The 21,952-nt window shown below is 37.8% G+C and overlaps 1 protein-coding gene across 2 annotated transcripts in view; it reads right to left on the minus strand.

Annotated features, from left to right (window-relative positions):
• Positions 1–7,702, minus strand: part of LOC128252269 (serine-rich adhesin for platelets) — a 51,618-nt gene extending 43,916 nt beyond the window's left edge. For both annotated transcript variants that reach the window (XM_052979880.1, XM_052979879.1), the window contains exon 1: positions 7,530–7,702. The gene's annotated coding sequence lies outside the window, so the exon portion shown is untranslated. The remainder of the gene's footprint in view (positions 1–7,529) is intronic.
• Positions 7,703–21,952: the final 14,250 nt, after the last annotated feature.

Genomic DNA, 21,952 nt, shown 5'->3' on the forward strand with positions numbered 1-21,952 from the left:
TCATAATTGCGGATTGGTAAAGGCGAGGCACTGGTCTTTGCATTTTAAGCCCTTAAGTATTTACACATCGTTAACTCCGAATTACTCTGGCATAGGATATATTGAGTGGTCAGAAAGAGCCTGCTTCTTCGGTTATTTTCGGTGCTATCTATTTTTCTTGTGTCTTCCATTCCAACGCAGATTTAATGGCATATTTTATACCGGCTCTGCTCTATCCTTTCATGTCATGTTTGAGGTTTTTTGTGTAATGAAACCGCAATTTTATGACCCATGGCCCTGCATATTCTTGGGCGATTTAAAGCGCTTTTAAAATCCATAGTTTTGCATTGATTTCTCTTTTATATGATTTCCAACTGGCTGTCCCAGTCTTTTGCTCCCTTTTATTATTTTTTTTTTTTTTGCCTCGCCCTTTATGGGATATATTTTTTAATAACATTTTTTACTGACCATATATGGGTGTTACAGGGTGTGTGTACGTTTGTGGAAAATCGGAATTTGTGGCATCTGCGGCCTTGTGTCCTTTCACCCACCCAGTGTAGTTATGTGCGTTTTATTATGTCAACATTGGGCCATTGTTCATTGGGAGCTCACTGGGATCATCATGGTGGGATTTTGGGATGAGGATGAGAGTCCCCCATTTCTGTGTTTTTCTGGTATTTTTGTGAATGTTCCAGGCTTTTGGCTTTGATATATTTGTTAGTCTGACAATACGCTTTGTGTAATAAAATTGTTGCATTTTGAGCCCGTAATTGTTCGTAGGTGATTGAGTGCATTTTGATGAGCCCGATATGGTGTCATGGCTTAATCAATTTAAATAAAAAAATTTACTTCTAAATATTCCCCAAAGCCAATTTCCCTTCCTTTTATTTATACTCGTACTCATCATGCCGGAAATTAGAAGTCGAAATCTTTTAAATCTGTATGTACTTGGGTCCCAAGCGATCCATTTCTGTTGTCACTCCAGTCGGTGGACATACATAAATCGAAATCGAGCTGTGACAGAACAGAAATCAAGCTTATCGGCCGACTGCCAAAATCTGCAATACCACCTGAGCCACGCCCCCTCTTTAGGTTTGGCAAAAAGTAACAAACAAACAAATGCCAGAATCAAGTAACTTAAATGTCATGCTAAGGGAGAACATGAGCAAATCTGCAATTTGTTGTATGTAAGAGATTAAACTCTTCTTCAATTTGTTGTGCACAGAGAAGAAAACAGTTGTGGAAATTAAGACTTTCTGAAGTTAAATTAAGAAGATTTGAACATCAATCTATCAAACAACAAATTTAAAATATAACATTTACGCAGTGGTATTTTGGTAAAAAATAAGTGTACTCAATTTGTTTAATGTGGCCACTTTTATTTTAAAGGGCTATAGCTCTGTAAGAAGTGCAAACGAAGTGATTACACCCAATTTTTTTATCAGAATATTTCTACGATAAAACATTCCACTCTTCCTGACTTTAGTTGTTTTTATTAGTTTTTATCCCCGGTGTAGTCGTGCGGATGAGGCCAAGTCCTGGCCCAGGCCAACTACCAACTGCCAACTGGCATTGGCACCGATTCTCTACCGCCCCCGCCCAAATGAAATTGAAGAAAATTGCATTTGCACGAGAGACAATTTCGAAACAATTGCAAAACTGTTTGACATGCCGCCTCCATCTCTTGGTTGCCATATTCCACCTGATTCTGCCCGATTCCCAACCTGTGCGATGCTGCCAAACAGTTTAGCAGGTAATGCCTTATATCGATATCGCTCCAGACAGACAGAGGTAGCTCTGGAAAAGCTGTAGGACGGAGCATCGAGGACAGAGGACGGAGGCAGGATGACTTGGCAGGCAGTTTGATGCAGTTTAGTTGACTATTGACTGCCGGGCGGGGCCAAAGTCCCGGGTCCGGCTCAAAAACTTGAAGTTTGGTGGTGATATCACGTCAGTTGCAGGCTACTCTGCCGCCAGCCACCGGACTCGTTCGTCGATAGTTTTTGGCACATTTCAGCCAGCTGAATCTAAAGCCAATGCCAAAGCTAAAGCAGAAGGCATTTTGGCCTTTTTGTCCTCGACTTCCGCTTCCGCTGCCTCTAGCCCATCCACCTGCCCTTCCGTCCAAGAGCTTCCGATCCATGTCCATGGGCATTGGCTATAATTTAGTTAAAGACAAAACGTCGCTGTGTCTGCAAAATCGAACATGATGCCAATGGGCCAATATTCGCTCCGCCAATGGCAGCTTGCAGTTCGTGTGTGTTTTGGCCAGTCCATTTTCGGGAGACCCACTGAAATTGCTATTGGTATCTGCATAAGGACAGGCACCGAAAATGGGACTTAGACGCCAGCTACAGCTGCAACTGGGAATATGTGAGTGCCGGCATTTCACATTGCTCAAAAATCATGCATTTTAAAATTTCCAAGAGGAAAACTCAACTTATACCTAATAATAAATCCTCAAAAAGTAACTAAGTCCTAAAGTGCGAAAGTATTGAGTTTTAAAATAATTAAGAAGTCTTAACAAAGTAATTCCATTAAAAATAAAAAAAAACCGATAGATTTGATATGACTTTTATGAATGCAGTATTTTCAAAATGATTTTACGTGTTGGCTTGCATACTTTTGCACAGTTGTTAGCAAATTCTAAGAGCACTTTCATGACTCAAAATCTAATTTTTTGTCAGTGTACTAGGCCAGCAAAAATGGAATGCCTGGCACGCCGGCACATTGCCTCCTGGGCAGTTGTAAAAACGACCAGTCAAGTGCATAATTACTTAATTTCCTCCTCGCTTTATTTCGGCCACACATGGCCAACGGTAGCCTCTGCCCAATTCCAGATAGGGAGCCCATTTCAGCCAGCTTTGAACCTTTTCATTCGGCTAATTTTGAGTCCGACTCCCCCGGGAATTTCTCGGCTCAATAGAAAACGTGTTTGTCTTTTTAGTGTCGCATTTGATGCCACACAATTTCGTAGATTTCCCCAAGCGGATCCACTCGACCACTGGCGGAAAACTGTAAATTTGCACAATGACAGGCCTTGAGAGGCATTTGGAAAAGGGGACCCTGCACGTAGTAACCTCACCTCACCAGCGCCCCACAATAACACAGAAATTGACAGACAAAAGCCAACGGCTTGAGCAACAACTCTTGGACACAAGGACCGCAACAAACAGGATGGGTTGGAATATGGGATGGGTATGTGGGATAGCCTGGACAACCTGGCAATGGGGACCCAGAACCGTTTCCGACTTCTCCGGGGGCAACCCAAATTGTCAAAGCCAAGTTAAGACCCGTTTTCGAATAGGGGGCCACGTGTCCCGTTCATGGCTTCACACTTGTCCCTCCCTTCAGTTAGGTCCTTTGTGCTGTCAAATCGGTTCTGTTACAGTAGAGATTCCTTGAAGCGAGTTCAGTACCTTACTTAAAAGCGTATATTATTGTTTAAATATTTTAAATCAAATTCTGCAATTGAATTAACAAAAGTATTATTTTTTTATGACTTTTTAACTTTTGACCCTCTTTTCCCCGCCCTTATGGTGAAGTAAATGTGGGTTTATGAATGAGAACACCTATGTATCTTTAGTTTTTCATGATAAAAAGGAATTATATTAATTAAAAGGCTTTATTGTAAGTAATGCCCAGTAAACTACAACTTTTTTATTCGTATTAGCCAAGTTCGACTGTAAAAGATAAGGGCTCAAGAACATGGGCAAAACTGCGACTAAGGCCAAGACCTGGCCGAAGGTTTGTCTTGGCCTGGCCTACACCTGTTGCCAATTGTTGTCTACTGCTGGACGGGCCGGCAGTTTATGTTTATGTTTATGTTTATGGCCCTGGCCGACAAGACAACCTCTATGGGCTTCCGCCTAGCCGAAGATGTAGTGTCCACAGGATTTTGTGCATTTTGTTTACCTTTTTGCCGTTGTAACTTTTTATTTGTTTTAAATAAATTTTACACGGAAGCTTTTATGTAAATTTTATGGTAATTTGCCTGGCAGATTTGCCCGTCGCTGGTTGCATAAGTTCTTGGGCCCCGAAGCTGTTGCTCTGTAAATAGCCCGGCAAAGTGGCTTGTCTACTAAGCACTCGAAGCTCTTGAAGCCACAAAGCAGATTTAAGTGTAACACTTTTTATATCGATTGTCTTTTATTTTGATTTCTCCTGGTTACTGGAAATGCTGATTCATGGGGGAAGAATGGTCTGAGAATTACATGACCAGAAGTTTCTTTCAATCTTTGCCAAACGATCTCTTGACTTTCGCCCATTAACAAAGTGCTTACACACATACTACCGGTTTAAGAGATACATTTGTGCACAGAAGAAAATAGAATATCATTGGCTGATTTAAGTACGCTCAAGCCATAATTGCCTTAAGTTGCGTTTTATTGTTTCAATGGTAGAATATCTTAAATTCAATGAAACCACAATGCGATATGCACTTTACAAAAACTCATCTGAAAATATGACGTATGGGCTTGCCTTCTGCAAACTATTTAAGAAACTTCATATTGTCTTTCTATATAAATATATTTTTTTCTATAATAATTTTTTATATAATTGGACAAATTTACTCCATGTATATCTAAAAATATGTTTGATTGCTTGCCCCCACAAACAATACGATAGTTCAAATTGTCTTTACAGATTTTATTTTTAAAACTTTAAACTTTTAAATTATCTGTTAATATTTTCAGTGTACACCTGTTGGCGTGTGTGTTTGATGATAATGGCTTCATCTAATCGATTATATCATTGAGGGAATCGCGTGCTTCGCTTTTGGAGTTCAAGTTGAAGCTGAATTGTTGCTTAATTCGAGCGTTTTGTCTGTTTGTCTTACTGGTTTTTCGTTTGTGTTGAGCAATTTGCTTTGCTTACTTTTATGCTGGTATGTTATTTTTTTGTTATTTGCTTATTTGCCTTCTCGTATGCTTCGTTTGATTCTAATTGAAATTGCATCATGAGCCTGGCAAAATATGTTTTTGCCTTGGGGCAGAGAAAGTCTTACGTTGGCGGCAAATAAACAATGTGCGAAATTCAACACTTTGGGCAAATATTCCGTTCCATAGCTAATTATAGCTCCAGCTATGATATCACCCCATTCGAACTCGGTCAATGTCTTAAAAATCACACAATGCATTTAATGGTCTTATTTAATTGCCTGGCTCCTATTGTAAGTTCCTGGTTTTAAATTTCGTCGAGGAGACTCCAGTTCGTTTGCATAAAGCAAACAAAATATGCAAATTCGTTGGGCCAGAGACCCAGAAAAATAAAAGAACCTGACCACTTGACTGGCACAAATCATGTTTACACATGAGCAGCGGCCACTTCAGGGTTCGTCCCCATTTGGCCGAGTAACCCAAAAAGTATCTCAGCCCCCATCGTGCTTATTGGCAGATAATTGACACATAAAATTAGCATAATTTCACTGAGCAAGTGAACTGGGCAGATAGCCATCGGAATGCATAATGACCGGCAAACGATATCATTTCACTTTTCTTACGCTCTTTTTTCGAATTCCTCGTCGGTTTGCCGTTCGCAAATATTATTAATATGTATATTTGTCGCCGGGCTAATGTATGGAATTTAAATTAACAAATTTTGTCAGCATTTTTGGGTCTCCTCACTGAGATTCTAATCTATGCAGATGTTTGGACCCAACCGAAAGCTGTAGAAAGTGTGATTATAGTCTGGTTCGAGGGTTAAACTGACGTAGTTTTTCGGTTCATATATTTATAATTAATTATTTAAATAATTTCATCTATTTGGACTTGACTTTGATGAATTGAATCGTCGGGTTTTGACCACGACCACGCCCACACATAAATCGCCCGGTTGTCAGTGATGTCCAGCGACAAACAATTTAATTTATGAGAATCTATGCAAAACTAAAGCAGAATGCCAAGCAAATTGACAAAGTGAGCATTAAAGGCCGATAGCAAAAAGCACGGACTAGAAGTCAAGTTGAAATGCAGAGGGTAAACGTCCTTCGATTGAAGTGTAATGCAAGTGTGTGAGCTTTTCTCTTTTTTTTTCTCTTTATCTTTCCTTACATTTGACACTTGAGTGCGCTCTGGCTAGTATTTTCTGTTGCTGTTGATGTTGGGCAGTTTGCGCAACGAATCAAATTTAAATTTCTTGATTGTCTGCTCGAGTGGCAGGCCAAAGGCAGTAACTACTCCAAGTGGAACTGGGGTGAGAGATCCTTTTGCGATTTTGCGCATAATAATAATTTGAACAACGTGCCTGGAATTGATGACTGGTCAACGATGGTTGCTACTGTTCTTATTCCCTTTTGTGCACGAAGAGAAATGCAGAAAAATATCTGTAGAGCTAACCTCTTGATTTTATAGTTCTATCATTTTATCATCGAATATAAGTATAAATTTTATAGCTTAAAATCCAGTTTGGACGCCATAGACATTTTTATAGACATAGACATAGACATACTTTGTATTTAAAGATTTATAACAAAACGATTATAGTTAATAAATCAACTGAGCACTTTAAATAATTATAATTTTGATACTTTTTCTTTATTTTATTGGAAACCAAATACATATTTTCTTCACTTTTTTTAACGGCAGTTTGATACAAAATATTTCTTTAAATAAACAAGTATGCTCTGAAAATACTTTGATGGTTGTAGACACCAACTTATATCTGAATAAATCGCTACTATGTTTGTTTGGGCCTGATTTGGGTAAACCTAATCACATTTTTGACTTATTTGAGTTCTACTTTTTCGTAGTGTATTTAGAAGTGTCGCACCGGGACTGAGTGACTGATGGACTTGCTCACTGACATGGCTCAGACGGGAGGAGTACCGATTCCCCGCCTCCACTAAGCTCGTTATCTTTTCCACATTTTTTTCCGGCTTGCTCCTCGATTTTTTTCAGTTTTCGCTGTCAACGCGTTCGGCGGGAATCTATGGGCTGTTAAATGGAGCAAAAAGTGTTGCCCGAACAATGGTGTCAATTAAACTTTACATTGTTACATTTAAGGCGGCTGCAGGGGAAATGGCTGAACGACCTTCAGTTTTGAATGCGTGTGCTGAAATTTCGCCCTAAAAGCCGCGCTGCCCTCAATTGTTTGCCATTTTCTGAGGTTTCGCATCCGTCCTTTTTCGAGATGGTTGGTCATTTGGTTTGATGGAGGTTTTAGGACCACATAAAAATAGATAAATGCCAGCCGAAAAAGAGGTTCCCACTTGGAGTTCACAGAACTCCCATTTGTCTGGTTTATTTTCAGGTTTTGAGTGGGCAAGCAAATGAAATAAAATTGCCAGCCCTTGAACTTGCAAAACAATGTTCAAATAATTACAATTTATCGTTTTGTATTTTATTTATTTAATTGATTATATTTATGCATATTTTTGTACTTTATTGCTCATAACTTTGTCAAAGGTTGACGTATATTTCAGGTTTAAATCAAGTTTATTAGCGGGTTAACAAAAAAAAGTTTACTGTATATCTCTCAGAGATATTATGGATTATCGTGTATTTTAGGGGAATAGTTTGGATTTTGGATCTTTTTTTTTCAACACTCACCACTTTTTTTATGGAATTATTCTGGCCTTTTTCGAGAGCTTAAATTTTTTCGTTAGCACTTTGTTTGTGGGCACTGGAATTTCTGTGTCACACTTTTTCACTTGACGCTTAATCCTGCCGCCAGGATATAACTTTTTTAGGGGCGCTTCTTAAGTCGGCGCACGCGTAACCGAATCGGGAGAGTTTTTGCTGCAATGGTCAGTGGGGCCGGGTTCTTTTATACCCTCGTTCTGAATTTCTTCTGCCGCCGTCGCTAATGAACTTCATCATGAGGTTCCACTGCCGCTGGCGACTGCTCTGCCAGATTCTGGGCCCGGCAGAATTCGCGATCTTTTTGCTGTAATGAAAGCCAAGCTTCGCCGTCGACGTCGCAGCTCGAAGTTCGCGTTTGCGGCATAAATTGTAAGCGGTTCGCTTCATTTTAACCCACTACAAATCGCTCTTGAATCTGTGAATGGAAATCGAAGAAGCTTAGTTAAAAACTCTTTCTTCAATGGTTTTTAAGTTAATTTACAAAATGTGTTTATTCAGATCATATTCCTTACCATTTATGGTTAGCATATTGTTTTTGGGGCTTTGCAAAATGTTGTGCTTAGGAAAATACCAATTCTTAAAATACATTTTTAAGATTTAGTTAAGCTGTAGAAAAACAATATACAATATAACAAGTAAATTGTGTCTCCTCGTTTCTGATCTAATTCAACTTTTTGGATGATCGGAAAGAGTAAGAAATGTTGTGCTTGCGAAAATATCAATTTTAATACACATTTTAAAGCTTTAGACAAACAAAATCTTAATAAATTGATTTGGTAGAATTTAAATTGTTTACTTTTAAGCCCTTTAAATTACAGCTGCCCTCAATGGGTTAAGCGGCAGATTCTCAGACGCCGACTTCGCAGCCGCTTTTTGTCTTTGCGAATTTTTGCCTTTGCCAGCCGCGCTCTATCTCCCTCCCTTTCGGTCGCACACAGAAACCAGAATTTCCTACCAAAAAACGCGGCCCAAAGTACGCGGCTTCTTGTTGTTGGTCAAGCGTGCTTTTTTGGCCCTGTCTTTTGCGATTGGCCAACACTCGAGGAGAGCCCTCAGCTGTTTATTATTTTTTTTTTCGTTTTTAGTTCGTTACTCACTTTGCGCGTTTTTTGTTTTGTTCGCTCATTTTGGTTGATTTATGCCGGAAAATATTTGTTTACTGTTTGTCAGCGGCGCATCTGGCAGAGCAACAAGTGATTCACGGGCCTTTAATTAAGTCAGAGTGCATGCCGTTCATATGTATCTGTATCCGTTAAGTAATACTCATTAACTGCGATCCCGTGGAATTCCTCACTTTTGTCGCCACCCGAAAAAATGTTTCAATTGGCATTTTCTCAAACTCTAAGACCTGCCCGCCCACAAAATCATTTGCCATATCTGAGATGAACGTGATGGGATTCTTTTCTCCTCTGACAGAAATTGAAATCCTCTCGTCGATTTTTGTCGTAAACAGAAAGATAAAAAAAATGCTTATATTTATCTGAGTGAAATTAATTCCGGGCGCTCTACGGTGAAAGCTTTTTGCCAGAATATATATCTCGTATTGGTTTTGGTTTCTTTCCACTGAACCACTTCCGCATAAAATTTAAATTCGGCCAAGATTTGGTTTTTTTTTTGTGGCTCCCCCGCAAAATAAAAAACAAAATTTCAATATCGGTGTCAGGTTCAGTGAGGCAAATTTGGGCGGATTCATCCTGAGTATCTTTGTATCTCAGTATCTCGGTATCTCCTAGCACAGGTGTTAGCGCCAGCAGGCGGACAACTCGAACTTGTTTTCCTTTATTTTTTGTTTTTGCTTTTCTGGCAGTTTATGCGCGCACGTGATTTGCATTCGCAAATAGCCCAGACTTGGAGTGTGCGTTTGTTTGATATACAAATGCTAAAATAATAAATTGCCTCGAATTATTGGCACTTTTGTTGTGCTGATAAAAAGAATGTGTCTTGGTAATAACAATAATAATGCGACAACGACATCAGCAACATCTTTTTCCCCGGCCAAACTGCCCAAAAGCATATCGCAACGCATCTTGTTGAGCCCCCCGCAAAGCCATAAAAATATTATTATGATTTTCAATAATCACACGCATTAAATTATCATAATGCGAGCATTTTCAATATTTCCACGCCTCGGCTGCGTTGAAAGCTCGGTTTCGCCTTGTTTGCCGCCACTGATTTTCCAATTTGGCCTGCTGAAAATTGAAAATCCACAGTCGAGGGCTGCCAACCAGCTGAGCTGGGGCATTATTTTTTATGAATATTAGTTAGCAGGATTCAGGCTAATTTTTGTGGTGAAATATTTTGGGGATTTCTTTATATTGCTCTGGGGAAAGGTGTTACGGACGGAATCTAAAATATAAGTTTATAATTTAATTTTATATAAATTTCTTAATTTTAGAAATTTGATGTTTTTCTGTTACATTTTTAATTTACAATCTTACCCACAAAAAAACATTTAAAATACAATATTACCTGTTATTCAATTGTAAATTTAGAATATACGTTTTTAATAGTCATAGCATAATTTCTATTAAAGAAATTTTTGTTTATCAAACAATGAAATGCCTTAAAAAGCTTCTGGGCATTTAACACTTCTATGGGCTTACTTTCTGATTAACGCAGATATCTCAGGTCTGTCAACCCCGTTAGCGTCATCAGAAAGTTTACAATTAAACGTCAAAAATGCTGTAACCCAATTTGGGACAGCCTATAAACATATCTTTTTTAAATGTCTGCACAGAACAGGGAATGAAATGTAATAAAAAGTACAAATAAGCGAACGATTTCTAAGAACAGAACACTTCTTAGTCCGCAAAAGGCCGTACAACTGACAATGACGCATCAAAAGCGGCTTTCTTTCGACATCTCTCCTCCGCCAGTCATCTCCGAAATACAAATAAAATTAAGCAAAAAGAACCACAAAGGCAGCCAACCTTCTAGATACAGTTAAGTAAATTTTAATGTTTTACTTCGCTGAAATCACTTGAGACTCACAGCAGCGCAAAAGCTCAAAATAAAAAAGTATTCTTATCGGGAACTAAGTACTCGAACAGGCGAATTTCTGAAGGGCCCACACACATGGGAAAGGCCAAAAATCCGACCTGTCTCCAAATCAGTACTTTCACCGCTTGACGCCTTAAATGCATGCTGATGAGAGCCGAGATGATGACGTTGTCGGCGGCGGCGGCTAATAGAAAGTTCTTTTCCCAATTAATTGGCCAAAAACACAAAAAAAAAACAGAAAAACCAAGCGAAATTTATATATGGTATTGTCTCGCGGGGAAATAAACAAAAAAAGGAACCAAAGGGGGATACGGTCAAGGCAGGCCATTAAAAGTAAATCCAGTGCAAGAAGCTCGCCCAAACGCAGACAACATCTGAATTTTTATAAACATGTCGCAGACGTGCCGCTCAGTTTCCCCGGCTCATTGGTGCTGTAATTGTTTATTGTATTCTTGTTTATTTTATTTCCCTTTTCTTTTTTTTTTTTTGGTTTTTTTCCCTCTGTTATTTTTTGTAATATATATATTTTTTGTGGTATGTTGTTTTGTAGTACCCACACCTTGTCCAAAATTCTGTGCCAGTGACCGAGAAAAATGGATTTTGCCGGTTGTTCAGCCATGCCGACGCCCGTGGCATTTTTGAGGGAGCGAATCTAGGAGATATAATTGAACGCGCGCTACCAGTTTGCTGATTGATTTAGCCAAAAATATTTAGCGCTCTCGGTTCCTGAACTTGATCGTTTTTGTTTTGTTTTGGTTATGTTTTTTTTTTTCGGAACGGTACAAACCGGTTGCTGCTGTAATTAAAACCCACACAATGACTTTATTTTGATGCTACTCTTCATTTGGTGTTTTTAGGGAATAAAGCGGTTATAGACAAAAGGGGTGTAATAAAGTTCATATTTTAGGAATTGTTTTTATATTAAAAGCCAGCTATGCAGTAGGCTTTAGCCCGTTGGTCGTGTTAAGGTATTTAAATTAAATATTATGATAGATTAGTTTCTTAGTTAACGCATTTTTACATATACAACACATTTAATGAAGTTTTCGGCTTATAGAGTTTAATGTTCAGCTAACTGTTTTCTTTTGCTATGTTGCCTTTTAAAAAGGTGGAGAAACCAATAGTCAGGTTTACCATAAAAACCAGATCTCTATCAAATTGGCGGCCTAACTAGTCAATATTCAAATCAATCCCTAAATGTTTCGCTTATTCGAGCGCTCTGAAATCAGAGTTAGAGAGAGCTCGTTTGGCTGTCGTCGTTCCTCATTCGATGTTAATCAATTCACCAGCTGACAGCTTCCAAGAAGCCAACTTGTTGACCGGGCGTTGATAGGGAGTTGGGGGCGAAGTTCTCCTTTAATAATTTGCATAATTTGCTTTCGATCTGACCAATGAGTAAGAGCAGTGATATGGGGGGAAACCTTTTTATGGCATAATTTATAAACATCAAATATTATGACGCATTGATGGTAATTTCTTTTGTCGGAGCAGGTGATTGCTTCATTTGACTTCATAACCTTTTATTGCGGTCCAACTCTTTCTCTGCCCCGATTAAAAATACAAATATGCATATTGAAATTTGCATTTAAATCACTGTGTGTTGTGTACGATAATTGATTGGGTTCATAGGTAAATATGAGTTTAAAACTTTAAGGACCGCTGTTGTTCATAACTTATCAACGAAATCAAACACAGTGTCTACTTAGCGCAAATTACAGTAATTTGAGCAACGTAATCAAGGCGTTTGCTCAGGTTGAAATCTAAATATAGACACAAAACACTCTAAAACACCAATTATAAAAGTGGTTGTTGTGGATGCAGCTAGCGAAAATGTGCAGAACGCCTGGAAGGCGATGATGATGTAAAGGAGGAATGCCAAAGGATAATTAGCGTTGGCCAGACTCAAGAACTTCAACTCAAAATCGGACTCACCTGCACTGGAAAAATTGCATCAAATAGTTAAAACTTAAGTCAAGTTTAAATCAAATTATGAGTTAAAAAAAAAATTCTTTTGTTTGATTTTAAAAACATGATTTCCGAAGGTTTTTTTATTGATTCTTGTACCAAATGCCGTATTATTAGATTATTCATAAGAGTAAGAGAAGGTATAAGTACTTTCTTGCATTAGCAAACCCTTTTTATACACTTGCAGAGGGTATCATAATTTCTCTTTGTGTATAGTCCTACAGCCTTTGGTTCGAGATCAAAGCCCATAAAAGGCGCAGTCTGTAGCTGGCATTTGTATCTAAATTTAGACAGTCCCACTCCGCCAGCTACTGCCACTCCCCCAACCACTTGGCCGCCTCCCCGACTCCGCGGCTCCCAGGAAAACCGAAAGCTAAAGCCAGAGGCACTGGTAGCGTCAGCAGATGTCATAGATTGTCATAGTTAGCTGATGTTGATGTTGATTCTGATTCTGATTCCGAGTCTGATGATGATGAGGCCCCTGCCTGCTTGTCGACTACTGCTCCTGGCGACTTGGTCGCGAAGTGTCGACGAGTGTTTGTGGCATTTCCGCAGTGCGGACGGCTAACTAAATTAGCCAGCGCCTCCTGCAGTTGCTGCGCCAGCTATAATTAGATGAAATCATTAACTTTTAATTTGCTGGCATTTTGTGATTTCATTATTTTGTATTTTACGGCGCCTTAAAGCTCCATTTTACGAGCCTTATCTATGGTTAGCGTTTCAGAATATCTTACAAGTGACTTCAGTGCATCTGAAATGCCTGTAAATGGCTGTCAAAGCGGCTTTCGTCTGTTGCCAGTTGGCGGGTTTGCCCAAGAATACTCGATTCTTTGGCCAACTCTCCTCGGATTTCGGATTTCTGTCGCCCCGGCTGGGTGTGCAATAAAATTGTGGCCTTATCATAAAATGGAAATTCTTATGTCTGCCGATTTGAGCATTTGAGCATTTCAGCGTTTTTGTTTTGGTCAGTGAGTTTCCGATGAAGCAGCGTTTAAAAATAATATCTTGAGCGTTGTATTTACGCTACATTTTTATTCCCTAATGTTTGTAACTTGTAATAATAAACATTGTTATGGTTTCTACGCCATAAAGCAGTGAGTTTTGCAATGATAAGAGCCTTCCAGGGAATATTAATTACTTACATGTAGGCTTAGAACTTGTCAAAGGTTAATTGCCTTTGGGCAATTACCATAACCCCAAGGCCAGTAACCTAACCCTTATAATTTATTATATGTATATGTTTTTTTACCCACATTCCCTTTGCGTGCAAATTATTACTTAATTAGCTTTTCACTTTAAAATGTCCTCATCTCATTCTGCTTTGGTCTCATTTTTGTTCTGCGTGCTTCGCGTGTTTTGCGCCTTGTCACAACAATTTTTCAAATGCTCACCGAGGAGTTGTTTGCAATTTATTAAATTAAATCATATTAAAACGCGACCTGGCCCGACCGTAAATAGAAATTATGACACATTTCGTGCGGACACGGAAGCAAAACATCTAATGGCTGGCTTATTAATTAGGCGAAATTCGTGTGTGGCTACAGATTGTGGTCCTTACTCAAACCGCACAATAATTTGGGTTAGCTATGTAAAAAATTTCCTTTCCTTGTCTGTTAATATTTATTCCTTTTCAACCTCATTTACATACATTAGTTAATTCTTGGCCAGTCCTTTACTATTATACATACTTTAAGCTGATTATTTTTTGTAAAACGTATTATACATGTTCTGCTTTGACTTTGTGTTGATAGAATTATTGCTTGCCACGTGACTTATTTTTGATGGCCAACGTTTTAATACTTATAGTTTTCTGTAAATTGTGGCCATTGAAATATGTGTTGGCATGGCGACAAAGTTCTCTTGACTGCAGCAGGATAGTACAATTTGTACAATATTGCCTTCAATTTTCTACATTTTTCTTTTCATTAGCTGCACTCAACTCATTTTCCATGCTCTGTGAACCGTGAGCATCGTTGCTGTCCTGCAAATAATTACATTTTATTTTACTTTTTATAAACCATTTTACCTCGTAATCCTTGGCGTTTTCTGGTGTATTTGTACAGAAGATGTAAAATGAAAATATTAATTGTTTGTTTACAACATACTCTTATACAAATAAATAATATTATTATAAGTATTTATATTCTATTGTCTTAACTTATTTTTTTTTGAAGTCTTACCTTGGTCTTTAAGATTTAATACGAGGTATTTTTAAGCTTATACTCCGTATGCCTCCTACCAGACAGTTTTTATACCCTTGCAGAGGGTAATATAATTTCAGTCAGAAGTTTGCAACGCATTGAAGGAGACATTTCCGTTTCTATAAAGTAAATATATTCTTGATCAGCATCACTAGGAGAGTGGATCTAGCCATGTCCGTTTGTCCGTCCGTCTGTCCGTCCGTTTCTACGCAAACTAGTCACACTTCAAATCTATCTGCTTGAAACTTTCCCAAAAGTTGTCTTTTTATTGCAGGTAGTATATAAGTCGGAACAAGCCGGATCGGACGACTATAGCATATAGCTCCCATAGAAACAATCGGGAAAAAAATAAAAAAACTATAACTTTGCTGTTTTAAAATTTTTTTCTAGTTCTTCGACACGTAGAAATAGTTAAATATTTCAGAATTTCATCAAAATCGGACTATTTATATAGCTCCCATTGAAAAAAAAAAAAATATATATATATACAATTTTTTTTTTAAATGTAACTTTTGTATTCTTCAATTTTTTTTTTTTGACTTATTAATAATTTGACAGTTCAGAATTACGCTTTTAATTTTATTGAAATCGGAAAACGATATCATATGGCAGCCATAGGAACGATCAAATAATTAAGCTGCAAATCATCAAAGCTTCAATGTTTTCAAACAAATACGAAAGTAAATCATAATTTTAATGTTCTCAGGAATATTTAATTTTTGCAATAGCTGCAAGGGTATATAAACTTCGGTTTGCCGAAGTTTGCTTCCTTTCTTGCTTACCTTATTTATAATGACATTACTTCAATGGAAATGCGATAGATATGAGCTCGGCTTGTCTCCTTTATAGACGTTTCTGCCTTTATGGTCAGTATTTATACCGTTCGCTACAATGGCTGTAGTGTTATTTGTGTGCCTCTCCCCCAAAGGGTGTGGTTGTGTGTGTCCTTTAAATATTTTGTAATCATTTTGCAGAAACCCTTTTGACTACTTTTTACGCAAATACTGTAGACCTTTACCGCCTGCCATATTAAGTGATCCATTATCATTAGTTATATGCGCGTGTAAATGATGGCCGAGCCCCGCACTTTTTTCCGAGTTGATGTTAATAAGCCGCAATCACATCAGCATCAGGGTTCAGAACTCTGGACAGCGGAGAGTCAACAAAATTGTTTGTTTGTTGTTTCATTTTGCGGAGCGGTTAATTTTAAATTAATTAAAAGTTGTTTGTTTGTTATTTTAATGGGCAGTGTTGGTGATAAAGCGAGTTGAGCTGTGACAGCGCAAAAAATCTTGAAGTCCTGAATTTATGGGCTATTTTAGCAGGACTTAAATATAAATTTTATTGTGATTTTAAAAGGAATTTGAGTTTAATAAAATACATTTTAATTTTAAGTTCAGAGCATTAATTTAAAATTTAAGATAAGACATAAAGGAATTTTTACATCGATGCATTGGAATTTAAGCAAGACACAAACTGTCTTAAATTTTGCGAATTCATTGAGGAGCAAAAGATTGATCTTCAACTGTAAATCAGCGATTGGACCTAACGGCGATTTTGTGAAAAATTTCATCTCAAATTATGCATACAGTTTATTATTAAAATCAATTTGCATATCGCACGAATTTTTGGCTTGTTGCTCATTTTCGGGTAATTACGATGACACTTCGGTCTTAAATATGCCACAGTGCTCCACCACTTTTTACCCTTTTTTTCTTTACTGGACGACGCCCGCACAAAGGATCATAAACAATAAGAACAGGTAACACGATGGGGAGGGGCTGAGGAGTGGAAAAAGCACCTTTTGGTGTATTTGCGCTCATTTATCATGCGGCAAAGTTGTTAAGCAGCATTTTAATTTTTTAACAGTTTTGCCGGGGCGCTGAAAACAAAATGTTTTTGTGTGTTTGTTTGTGCGGCCAAACGAAATGCATGAGACAGCTTAAGTGAGCTGCGCTACTGCTTCGCAAAGGGGCGGCAGTGCGGAAGGGGCGTGGTAGACGGGGGATACGGATGTGGATGCTGGAAAAACAAAAGGACTGCCAGGAGTCGAATGAGCTGTTTTTGTCTCTGGGTTCGTTGCTCGGCTTTTAAGTGCAGGAACGAGCGTTGTCCTGGTTTATCCACACACTCTGGGAAAAACGTTATCCAAAGTAGGTAAGTAATCTTTAAGAAATTTCTTGTACTCTTAAACATTTATTAGCCCTTCAGTTGATGCGTTTTTAATTACCTACAGTCACCCTTTCGAATTCTTAATGTTTTTTTTTATAGCTAATAGGGATTTCTTATTTAAACAACTATATTTTACACTTTAATGTTCTTAGGAGGTATTTTCATCTTAAAATTTTTAAAAGAACATTTACACGATTTTATACATTTTTTCGCAGTGCCAGCTCCAACTTCCCATCTCGGGCACTCGAGTTTTGTTTTGTTGTGATGAATGACGCTGCATTCGGCCGAGTTTTTGTTTTTGGCCACTGACAACCTACAAGACACGAACATTAGCACCCGACATGAGGTGACCTTAATGGTTTTATGCAAGACGAAAGGATTATTTTGTTGTGTCTGCCACGGACAGCGGACACTTTTGGAAGCCATTGTTATCGCCTCTGACACTGAATGCTCATTAATTTGTGCTCCTGTTTTTCTTTCTGGGCGACAGGCAGAGCAAATCAAATCAAAGCACGAGCCGGACATTACTCAAAGGACATTTGGGGCACCAACAAATGCCGATCATTTAAATGAGTCATTGTCATTTTAAAGTCGCATCTCGGGCACACACATCTGTCGTCGATTTATGTGCAGCACTTTGCACAAGACATTTAACACCTGCCCCCACCTTTCCACCCACTGGAGTTATCTCAGCTCGGCACCAATCAGATTTTTCAGGAGCATCTGTGATGCAAATTTGGCTGTTTACAATGGTTAGTAGAATCCAACTAAATTTTATTTTTATGAACCATTTAAAACAATACGAAATTAACAATCGATTTTCCAAAAATATATTATGCATTACACTCTTTAAATCACCTTTAACTTATAATAACTTATAATATAACAAGGCGCAGCTAGAAATTAATTAAATCATTTAAATAGGTTTTTAAAAATATTTTGGTAAATGCTTATGCTCATTCGCACTACATTTAATTTTTTAAGCTAGAAATATGTTTAAATTGTTAACGATAACATTCTTGTTAAAAGAAAGTTTTAACCAATTTACGGTATTAACACTTCTAAAAGAAATTTTAGCTATTTCCAAGTACTTTAGTGCTTGATTTAGCTACTGTTCGGCAGCACCGATCAGGATCTGGAGCAGCAGGAGCAACTAAAACGCACATCAAAATAATTTATGATGCACATCAGCCAAGCGGAGGTTCGTGTTGCAACGAGGGGAAAACGGCTAGTGGCAAACACCTCGCACACGCAACGTGTGGCGGTTGCCATCGCCAGGTTGGCAGTTGCTGCTACTGGGCTAGAACTTCGATGTCCATTTTGTGGCCATAATGCTCGGCCATAAGTTTTGCCCTACAAAAACATAAACAAGCTAAATCAAGTCAAATGCGCTAATAAATCTTGCAGAGCGTCCGAGGCGTCGTAGTCGTCATCGGTGTTGCTGTCGTCATGCAAATGTCGGGTATCTGAAATCTATACACTGTGGATAAAAGGTTATCAACCTGGGAATTTAACGAAAATTAAGCAGAATTATTATATAAAATGCCATTTGTTAATATGTGTAATTATTTTGTTTTATGGCATTCATTTTGATTTTTGTTGATTTATTCTGCTACAACTTAAATTTGGAATTTATTTATATTCATTTGACAATTTGAAAATAACACACTAGTCTTTATTTTTATAAATTTTGTATTACTTCTTTTAAGTTGTTCTTTTGTTTTTACATTTTTTTTTATGATTTCTTTCAATGTGTTAAGTTATCTGCCTTTGCATTTTCATTTGGCTCTTCTCACCCGGCGTATACTTGATATTAAAAGCCATAACAATTTAAGTTGATTTACGCTGCAGAGTAAAAAATCAAGTTAATTGTGTTTGCGTCCCAGTGACCTTCTAATTGCTGAGTAGCCCGCTCTAATTGAAATGTGCACGCATAATTAATTTCGCCCAGCAAGAAATTTAATTGGGGCGCCGCAAAATCTGTAAAGTTATCATTTAATCGGACCAGCGGCGAAGGGAAACCGTGGTTTATTATTGTTGGCACAGCGGCTATTCAAGCAGCTCTTTACCAAGGGCAAAAACAATCTCGGCGGTCATCGGGTGCTAAAGTAAAGGAAAGTCACTGGAAAGGGGGAAAATCAGCGGAGGAATACAGCTTAAGTCATTTCGACAGCGAGTTGTGTAATCCGTCGCCTCGGCTGCAAAGGAATCAGATCTGATTTGCATAAGGTTGTGTTCCGATTTGTGGGTGGATTTACAGTTGCGTTTAAAATGGTTGCACAAAAAATGGTGATACACTTTTTTCAAAGAAATAGATATAATTTTACTAAAATATTTGGTTGCAACAAAGGGTACGTATTGCATTTATAAGTTTTAAGCTTCCGATTTGAACACGTAGTGTGTTACTTTGTAAAATAAAATAAAATAATCGTAATGTGAGTTTGAAAATGTGACTTTAAGGTTAAAGTAAGTAGTCAATACATAATTTAGTATACAGTTCAAACAGTTTCCCTAAGTTGTTTTACCTTCCTCATTTCAAATACTGAAATATTATTTGAGCAAGTTGGTTTGGTTGCTTTTAGTCCCTTCTGAATGGATTCCCCTTGATTTTTTCCTTGTTTTGTGATATATGCAGTTTGTAAACTCCAGAGCAAAAGAAATGGACAAAATTTAGCTAAGAGATACACGCCTGGCAAGGTATCAAAACCAGTTGATTTGCTTTTTGAAATTCTCGCACGTTTGCCGGCAGCCGCGACTCCCATAAATTCATCATTTTATTTAAAATTTCACATTCGCTGACAATTTCATGGCCTACGAAATGTGGGCCTGATTCTTTTGTTCTTTCACTCTCTCTTCATGCACGGAAAAAAAAGTGTTTTGCATGCAAAATTTTGATCTTGAAATAGATAAATGATCTAGGATAAATTAATAATTTAAATGATAGAAATGCCATATCTATTTTGTTGTTGTTTATATAAATTCGAATAAAGTTTTAAAAAGGCAGTGCCCTATAATGTTAATAATAAAACATTTCTTTCATAAATATGGAATGCCTGTTTGTTTTTAAGAATTCAAATATAATAATTTTATTTCTCGGCATGCAGAGCTTACTCTTTTTTTGCTGTTCGATTGCTTGTTAATGATCACAACGTAGCTGGGCATTGTTGGTTCGCAGGAAAATATTTGCACAACTGCTTTTGCTCTTCATATGACGTGTGTGTAATATCAGGCCATCTCTTTCTCCGGCTTTCGCCCCCTCTCTTTCGCGCCAGGAGGAAACCTTGGCAGCACCACTGCCACTTCATTCTGATGCCGCACCGCGTGATAAGTGGGTCAGTAAAACGCGGGCCGGCAAAAAAAGTAAGAAAAAAAACGAAACTGAAATAATAAAAAGTGTCACACCTGCTTTGGGGGCGTGACAGTGGGGTGGGTGCTTTACATAAATGTTATAAATATAATAAAAATGTTATTTACACGCTTTTGAAAAGAGAAAGTCCAGAACGGGGCGCGCACACATACGAGACGTGCATTCATTTACTTTCGCATTTGGATTTTATTCCGCTTTGTTTCGTTTTTGATTTTATTTCGCCAGTTCACCCCTTTTCAGGGCTTGCTTAATTTCGAGCAATTTATATGTGAGAATTTTTCGGGGGAGATGTTTGTACATGGGCAATAACACAACTTTTATGGCCAATTTATGGAGGGTTTTTTTTCGTGTTGACTTGTCAAACGTGCGTCAAATTTGGCAGGTTGTCATGCGGGCTTATTTTTCGCGGGAATGTTCGCTGTAGTTGGGATCGGGGCTAGATAAAGGTAACAAGATATCTCCAGTTTACAGTTAGGTGCCGGAGATCAAGCAAATAAGTTACGACTAAGCTATTTTCTTTTCTCACGCCTAATTCTTAAGGTCGAGCTGTGAACGAAACTATAAATAAATTGTTATACATCGAATTATATTTCGGTTCTTTTTATATTTAATTTCTGTTTTGCTGAATAAAATGTTAAGTTCATTTTAAAAACATTTTTTTAGTTAGCTATACAGTGGAAAAGAAAGCGGAAAAAAAGGGAAAACAACATTTGACGATGTTAATGAATATGAACTTTGCCTCGAAATCGATGCCTTTGTTTTAGGATCAAGCATTTGCAATTTGTGTTGGGCAAAGCGGCTTCGAAATAGTGCAAGTAAATCCTGTTAGTCATGGTTAATTGTTGACTCCTTTGTCCTCCTTGTTGATTGAAATTTGGTAAGCTTCATTCATGTCTCTTATCAATTCAAAAACAGACTCCTTCACCTGGAGGTGATGTCTTTGTCATTGGTCATTGATGTCTTGTATTGAGAGTCGATTAATAAGTAACATTGGTCAAAGCTGTTTCAGGACAAAATAGTGGAAGTAAATCCTGTTAGTCATGGTTAATTGTCGACTCCTTTGTCCTCCTTGTTGATTGAAATTTGGTAAGCTGCCTTCGTATTTCTTATCAATTTTAAAACAGACTCCTTCACCTTAAGGTGATGTCTTGTATTGAGAGTCGATTAATAAGTAACATTGGTCAAAGCTGTTTCAGGACAAAATAGTGGAAGTAAATCCTGTTAGTCATGGTTAATTGTCGACTCCTTTGTCCTCATTGTTGATTGAAATTTGGTAAGCTGCCTTCGTATTTCTTATCAATTTTAAAACAGACTCCTTCACCTTAAGGTGATGTCTTGTATTGAGAGTCGATTAATAAGTAACATTGGTCAAAGCTGTTTCATGACAAAAGAATGGATGTTTATCCTGACTGGTAATGGATGAAAGCACACTTAAAAAGTTATTGAAATAATCTGGCTCTATCATCCTCCTTATAACCAAACTCTTAGTTAGGGTAAGCAAACCGCCTAGAGTGTGTGAACTTTTTAAAATACCTTTCACAAATGTTAGACTGTTGTTCAGCGGTCAACGAACTTAAAGTGGGTGTGTTTGTTTGTTTCACACACAGTGGAATGTACACAATCTTTATTGAAACGGAAACGCTTTCACATTTGCATAAAGCAAATCGCAAAATCTACGAGCTATA

The sequence above is a fragment of the Drosophila gunungcola genome, chromosome 3R, assembly GCF_025200985.1.
Source record: "Drosophila gunungcola strain Sukarami chromosome 3R, Dgunungcola_SK_2, whole genome shotgun sequence".
Lineage (NCBI taxonomy): Eukaryota > Metazoa > Arthropoda > Insecta > Diptera > Drosophilidae > Drosophila > Drosophila gunungcola.